Genomic DNA, 8,186 nt, shown 5'->3' on the forward strand with positions numbered 1-8,186 from the left:
GGAAGCCCCTTTCCCTTCCCACCCCTACCCACAGCATAAAATGACATTTTCTGACATCAAAAACCCTGTCCCCATCAAAGCAGCAAAACCTTTCCTCTGGCCTCAAGCCCACAGTGGCTGATGAATGTCAGGGGTCTTTGCAAAACCTAACCGCCACTCCCCCTCTGAGCTGACATTTCTACCTTCAGAATCACTCCTTTGGATTAGAAATCGATTTGTTTATGACATCCAAATGCTCCATTAAAATTGCAACTATTTTAAATGCCCTGGGCTGGCTGGGGCTGGGTGCCAGGGACAGAGAGGTGAGCAGGTCAGAGTGTCAGCCAGTTAGAGGGAGTGCCCCATGCAGGGCCGACCGAGGGCCTGACAGGTCTCTGGTGGAGAGTGCAATGTGTGCTGGCTCTGCCTGGGTGAAGAGCTCAGCAGGTCTCTGGTGGACAGTGCAGTGTGTGCTGGCGCTGCCTGGGTGAAGAGCTCAGCAACAGACTTGTTGATTTTTACCTTGGGAGCCCCAAAGTGTGTCTGAGCTTGAGAAGAGGAGCTATGGGGTAGGAGATTTCATGGCGGTATGGCTCTGTTTGCCCATGAAGGGGGCAAGTTGGATGGAAGAGGTGTCAAAAGAGGAACAGGGAGGAGAGGGACAGGCCAAAGAAAGGAGATACCTAGAACACCCTGACTTAGCTCACCTCCCATTTCACCAGAAGTAAAGCCTGGGTCCAGCTTTGCTGCAACATGCATGCCAGAGCTGGCTGGCCCCACATACCCCTTACAGAGCTGAGCTAAAAACAAGCATAATTGCTGCATGCCGGCAATGTGTCAAAAACTAGGCTAAGGACTCTGTAGGCATTATTTTACTTAAATCCAATTTCCCTAACAGGGAAAGAAAACAGGCTTGCTGCTTGGGACAAGACCGGAAGGATGCAAATGACTTCCCCCTTCCACTCTGCCTCCAGTTTCTCTATTACCCAAAACGTCAGCCACTGTGGGCCTGGACCCCACAGGCATGGGCCCTCTAGGTGCTCAAGCTTCTCTACAGGGCAAGCGCCCCTCTGATGGGCACCAAATCACACAACGCTGGGGTCGCACACGACCTCCAAGAGCATCTTGTTTCCAAGGGAGTTCAAACATGCTCCAAGGGACCCAAGGGGCCTGAGGTGTGGCTAGCACAGTGCCCTGGCAAGGCCGACAGCCAGGCTGCAGCGGCCTCTCCATCCTCAGCCAGATCAGGGCCCCTGCTGTTTTGTTGAGCTTTTGAATAGGATGCTATTTAAACAAAGGTCTGAAAGGTTTCAAAGCCACTGATGAAGTCTTAGCCCCTCAAAGGACCTGGCAAGAGGATGTTGGAGGGTAGAGTCACTTCAGGGTTGGAGGCCTGTGCTGTGCTGACTGCAGACCCCATATTTCTTCATCCTCAGCTTCGGAGTACTTTTGAGGTTGCTGAATAGCCGGGGAAAACTGCTCCCGGCAGGCAGAGCTTGCCCCAGGTTGCCAGCCCTCAGGGCCCAAAGGGTCTGGGGGATCTAGGGTCCTCAGGCAATAAGAACCAGAAGAAAATGCCTGTGCTTCAGGGTAAAAGACTGGAAGTCCACACAGCATGAATACAGTCAAGAGCCTACCCTTGATGTCCCCAAACCTGAATGTAACCCACATACTGATCAGCAAGGTGTGAATTTCTGCATCTATACAAGTAATGGTGGTTACCTTGGCCTCAGTAAATTTCATTTTCCTTGGCTGTAAATGGGGCTCATAGTACCCTTCCTGTGGGATTTGCACTAGTAATGGGACCTTAAGCACAGGATTTGACCTCCTCATGCCTCAGTTTCCTTGTTAGTAAAACAGAGTTAATAATTCTGCTTACATCACATTTGCATGTGAGTTAAATGACCTCGACCAGTGTCTTGCACATTCTAAATGCTCACAAATGCTGGCTTCAGCTCTCTGTTATCAATCATGTTGGCTGTGTGCGCTCTCGTTCTCTGGTGGTTGCAGCCCTCATCTATGTTGCTTGGTGTCCCCCATGGCACCTGCAATGTTCCTCAGCCACAGTGGATGGTCAGTGACTCCGACTTCTCATTTCTTCAGTATTCATTCACTGAGCACCTCCTATGGGTCAGCAGGTACTAAGGATATACAGATCTCCAGAGGGTCTGGCAGGAAACCCTTACTATTTTGAATTGGCTGAGTGAAAATCATCATTGTGGCCACACAGCCCAGACTGGATGACTTGGGCCAAATTTAGAAGCCCTCTGTCTTTCACAGTGGGTTAAAATGACATTTTTCTGGATAACCCCAAAACTGTCCACCTGAGTCGATGGACATGAGAGAAGCAGACAGCTGTTTCCTTGTTTATCCCGCAGCATCGAGGAACCCTTACCAGAAGAGGCTTCCCAACCCAGCCAGCACCCAGACCTGCCCCAGACCTACAGCCCCCTCCCATCTCCAGCAGGCCCAGAGGTGTGTGGTCTCCACGGCGGCAGGCCATGGTCTCAGCATGGAACCTTGCTCATGGGCGCTGGCACTGTTTCTTCCAGCTCTTTGTCTCCTGGGTTCTAGGAACAGGCTGCCAGCGAGTTGCACCCCTGCCCCAACACAAACACCCCACCTGCCTTGGTCAGGCTCATTTCCATGGCACTTCTCAGCCTCCCAGGCTCAGCCCCCAGCCACATCCTGGCAGCCTCCCTTGTACCGTGCACGGTGCCTGCCCCTACACACAGGCCTTTAGAAATCCCATCAAAGCAGCTTTACAGCTGAGTACTTGTGGAGAATTTTCCACTTCTGGAGTTTTATCTTGCTCTCCTGTCTGCCGCTAGAGCAGGTAACCCTTGACCACTGCCCTCCCCACAACAGCCCAGTTTGTTTCTCCAGCCATAGTGTCCCTTATAGCCTTATAAGCCAGTTTGCCCTTCTGACAGGGGCTGACATCATCCCAGACAAGAGAGGAAAACCAATATCTGGCACCTGCCTTGGCCACAGGGCTTAGCAAACTGGGTACTCAGGAAGGTCAAAGGGATAATGCCCCTTCCTCCAGGCGGTTCATCTCAGGACATCAGCTAGTGTTTCCAGAAATCAAGACTCAAAATCCATTCCAAAATTTCAGAGTCAAGTGGTCAGTCCTGACACAATCAAATCAGAGCCCCTCGTACCTGTTACCTGTGGGTGGCGTGGGCCGGGGAGTGACCATGACTTCCATTCACAGCAGTGGCCTTCTTACTACCACTAAGTGGCACTCACTACATCCAGGTACTGCTCACTGAGACCTCAAAACAACCCTACAAAAAGGCTCTATCAGCCTCGCCTCTTTAAAGATGAGGAAACTGAGGCACAAAGCATCTAAGGAATTTGCCCAAGATCATTGAAAAATATGGATCAGGCATTCAACAACCACACTTGTAGACACTGTTGTGCCTGGGGAGACTTACACTCAAGACTTAGCTCTGTGGCTTATTTGCTGTGTGACCTTAAGCAAGTCACTACACCTGCCTGAGCTGCTGAATAAAATGGAAGAAATTGTACCTGCTTCGCAACAATGCAGGTGTAAGCCTGCCCATAATGAGGGCTTGATAAATGACTACTGCCTTTATTAATCGATTCATTATTGCCTGATCCTTGTGAAGTCTGAGAAAAACACACTCCCAGCCTGATACTGTTTAGGGTGGTTGCCTCTCTTGTTTGCATGACTCCATTATTAACTGGAACTTGTTTTCCACCTAATATATTCAGCATCATGATGACACCCGGTCCAAATTCTTGTCAAAAGAGAGGGGCATCCAGTAGGACTTCCTCACGGTCATACCCTCACCCCAGACTGTGCACATTAAATGCAGATAACTTTAAGGTTGCACATGACCATTCATTGAAAGCCTCCCTGCCTTTGCACATACTGTTCCCTTTTCCTGCATCCTTCGAAACTCAGTGTGAGCAGCACTCCCTCCAGGACGTCTTCTCTGACTGTACCTATGCTCACACCATCCTGGAGTCTTAGGTGCTCCTGCTCTAGGTTTCCTTTAGCTCTGTCCAAGTTTTTACCTTCCACTTTCTTCCAATGCTTACCACTCTATTTTAAGAGACTGCTTCTCTATTCCCATTCAGTAGTTCTTACTTTTCCACATGAACAAAATCTTCTAGCAGCTTTTTAAGCAGACTTTTGGAGATTTGAGTTTGGCGGGCCTAGCCAAACTCAAATTTGGATCTGGAATTTGGATTTTTCAAGGGGTAGTTCTGCTGTGCTTCAGCAGCCAGGAGCCCTCAGGGCCAGTCCTGCATCCTGGTCTCCATGGTAACCCCTGCATCGCATGGAACAGAAACCCTGCACTCAGTCAGGGCCCAACAATTATTCAGTCAATTAATGAGATTTGCTTCTCTGTTCTTCCTATCGCCCAATTTTTACCAACTCCCAACCACCATTTTGAGAATAGAGTGAGGAAGGAGTCAGGAAGTAGGGGAAGGAAAAGGTAGTTCCAGAAAGAAAACGGGGAATTCAGCAATTCCCTGGCTAGCTGAGGCCACTGAGGGCCCTTTTAAATCTAATTATTAACAACTAGAGTGGTAAAACTCTTGTTTTGGGTGGTTCTTGATGGTTTGAGGAGGGGTCCTCCTTTGACAGAAGCAGGGCAAGAATGGTTAACCCCATCTCACAGATGACCTCAACAAGTTTTAGAGAAAGCCTAGGTCTAAGAGCTTATTCTAGTGCGATCCTGTTCATTTTAAGATCAGGAAATGAGGCATGTGGAGGGTGAAGGGAGCTCCTGATCACCAGAATTAGACTCGGGCTCTGGATGCCTTAGTAGTGTAGTTCCAACTCCAAAGAGATCCCCATCTCACCCTGCCCCAACCTCTCTCTCTTTACGGCTCTTGATGGTTTCAGAGGCACATTGAGGAAAGTGCTGCATCAGGGAGAAAGGAGAGAGGTGTCTGATGCCCCAGGCGGCTTCCAGTCCACAGCTCAGCATTCCTGCCAGTCGTCCAGGCTTCCCCCAAACTCCTCCCCATTTCCTCTCTTTCTCTGATGGTCACAGAAATGTCATGATTATAGCATCTCTTCTTTCTTCTTAATCATGTCTCCAAGTCTCTCATTGGTCCTAACATGGTGCCATGCTCTATCAGGCGTTCATCTTCTCTCAATTCAACATTGCCTATTGCAACCAACAAAACACAGGCTACACAACATTCTCTGATATGCCTGACCACAACAAGCTCTGCTGCACAAACTTGTTACTTCTTCCAGTTTACATTCAAGTTTCTTCCTATGAGTTTCAACTACAATGTGTAACTATTCAAACCACAAATCAATCAAATCTCAGCCCTGCTTCATTTCCTCCCGTGACTCCCCTGCACTGAAAATTGAATCCTAACAGCCTGTGCCCTAGCCCACAGGCCCAGAGGCCTGGCCTCTCTGGCCACATGCCGCCCACTACCCCTCAAAGGGGCAACAGTCTGGCCCTTGGGTACCAACTCTTCCCTAAGAACCTCACTTGCCTCTCCCTTCTCATCTTGCAAAACGTGGCTCGTACTTCATCCCCTGAACAGCGCTGGCACCAGGGGATGGGCTTTGGAGGAGTGCACCTTAGCTTCTGCTCTCCATAAAAATCCATAGCTCACCCCCAAAGCCACTTCCAAATAAACTGCCAACTTAAGCAAAAACCTCTTTAAGACAAATCCTCTGGCCCCACTTCCCAACTAAATGCCCCTCCAGGCCCTTCCACGTAAAATTCAGCCATCATCACTGACTCCCCAGCTTAAATATCTGTTGTCCCTTTATAGCACTTATTATTATGAGATATTTTTTCCTTGTGTTTACCTGTTTATTGGTTGGCTCCAGACCAGGCTGTAAGTTCTGTGACACCAGGGGTCTTGCCTATCTCATTCAGGCCTATATTTTGGAACAGAGGTGGTGTTCCCTAAGTATCTGTTGAATGAATGGATGGGTCACCATATTGCTCAGCCCATAGCCATGACCTCCTTATAAAGAGATGATTCTATTCATCATCAGCCTCTCCAAGGAGCTCAAAACCATCTGAAAGGAGAAGGTGGAAGAGGGAACTAATGTTTATTAATGCCAGAGTTTCAATAAATAAATATCATGTCCACAGTGGAGGTCTACAGAAAACACAAAAGGAAAAAAGAAAATAAAAATTAAAAAAATAGCAGGGTGCGGTGGCTCATGCCTGTAATCCCAGCAGGCATGGGAGACCGAGGCGGGAGGATCACTAGGTCAGGAGATTGAGACCATCGTGGCAAACACAGTGAAACCCCGTCTCTACTAAAATTACAAAAAAAAAAAAAAAAATTAGCTGGGCATGGTGGCAGGCGCCAGTAGTCCCAGCTACTCAGGAGGCTGAGGCAGGAGAATGGCATGAACCTGGGGGGCAGAGCTTGCAGTGAGCGGACATCGCGCCACTGCACTCCAGCCTGGAAGACAAAGTGAGACTCCATCTCAAAAAAAAAAAAAAAAAAAAACAAGAAATTAATTAAAAAATAAATATTAGTGTCCCAATTTTATAGATGAGAAATCTAAGGTTTGGAGAGGTTAAGAAACTTTCCCAAGGTCAGCAGAGCAGGGCTTTGATCTAAACCCTACATCTCCAGGCCGCCCCATCCCACCTTCACGGTCTCCACCGACTCTCACAGCCAGATATGCCCTCAGAGGCTCCCTGCCACCCCATCAGTCAGCTTATCTCTGACTTAGACCCTAGCCTTCCACCCAAGGCAGCCCAAACTTTTTGGCATTCTGTTCCCACAGTCCCCAGGCCCTGCCTACCTCCCATATCTCTCAGGAACAACATCAGCTATAAAGGACCACCCCCTAAACACACACACACACACACACACACACACACACACAGAAGCAACTAGGAAAGAAATGCATCTGTGGTGGAGGACATCTGCCCATCAGAGCACCCCAGCCCAGTGGGATATAGGCCACTATTTATGGTTTTGTGGTCTCAAAGGCAATTCAGAAAAGAAATATCCTGATATCAAGGTCCAAGGAAACAAAAAAGACCTAAGATTCTATGTACCTGAGGTTTACAACTGTGTAAACATGTGTGCAAATTTGCAAGAGCTGGCAGGGGCCATGGAAAAGTGAAAATGGATGGTTCCACGGTAGAGCTACACTGTGAGTGAGTTTTTAAATTTTAATTATTGCTTAAATGCTAGTTTGAAATGCAAACATTAAGAGAGAGGAAGAAAGGGAGGAAGGGGGGAAAGAGAAACAAAAAAGGCAGACGAAAGTGAGGGTGGGAGGGAAGCGAACCCTTTGCTGGTGCCTCCTGGGGTCTGACTGCTGTCCGCGGAGTAGGGGTGCTGCAGCAGCCCCTGCCCACTGGGGGGCAGAGAGGTCTCTGGTAGCCAATGGGATGGGTAGAACCAAAAGTGTAAAAAAAAAAAAAAAAAAAAAAAAGAGAAAAAAAACCAGATGTGGTGGCTCATGCCTGTAATCCCAGCACTTTGGTAGGCCGAAGCAGGTGAATCACCTGAGGTCAGGAGTTTGAGACCAGCCTGGCCAACATGGTGAAACCCCATCTCTATTAAAAATGCAAAAATTAGTGACAGAGTAAGACCTTGTCTCAAGAAAAAAAAGGTGTCCACATCTGTTGCCTGTCCCCAGAGCAGTGACCACGGTGACATCACTCCCAGCCTGACCTCTCTCAAGGGCACAGCCTTTCACCATCACCCCAGACTACCACTTCAACTCTCCCCTCTCTCCTTTACACATGTCACCCCGGCTCCATCGACACCTTCCATCCTCTTCTCAGGGCCTCTTTTCTCCTTCAAGAGCCAACTCAAAACCCCCTTCTTCATGGAAGCCTATCTGGATTACCATTCACTCTACAGATCTTCAGGAGTTTCCTAATGTTTGCCATCTTCAAACTGTAGGATATTTCATCATATGGAAGCAAATTGGCAATATTTAGAAAGAGAATGGGCTTTAAATTCCAGCTCTGCCACTCTCTACCTATGTGATCCTGTGAAAGTTACTTAGCCTCCCTGAGCATCAGTGTTTGAAATTACAAAATGGAAATACTGATGCATCCTAAAAGACTGTTATAAGGAGTCAATGAGATAATGTATGCAAATAGCCAAGGAGAGTGTTGGGCAAATATGTAATCAATGCATCAATGAATGGTAGTTTTTACTATGATGTACAGCATAAAATTCTAGAAAAGCAACTGGGCAATGGTATTCTG

Source organism: Theropithecus gelada, unplaced genomic scaffold (genome assembly GCF_003255815.1).
Source record: "Theropithecus gelada isolate Dixy unplaced genomic scaffold, Tgel_1.0 HiC_scaffold_15884, whole genome shotgun sequence".
NCBI lineage: Eukaryota > Metazoa > Chordata > Mammalia > Primates > Cercopithecidae > Theropithecus > Theropithecus gelada.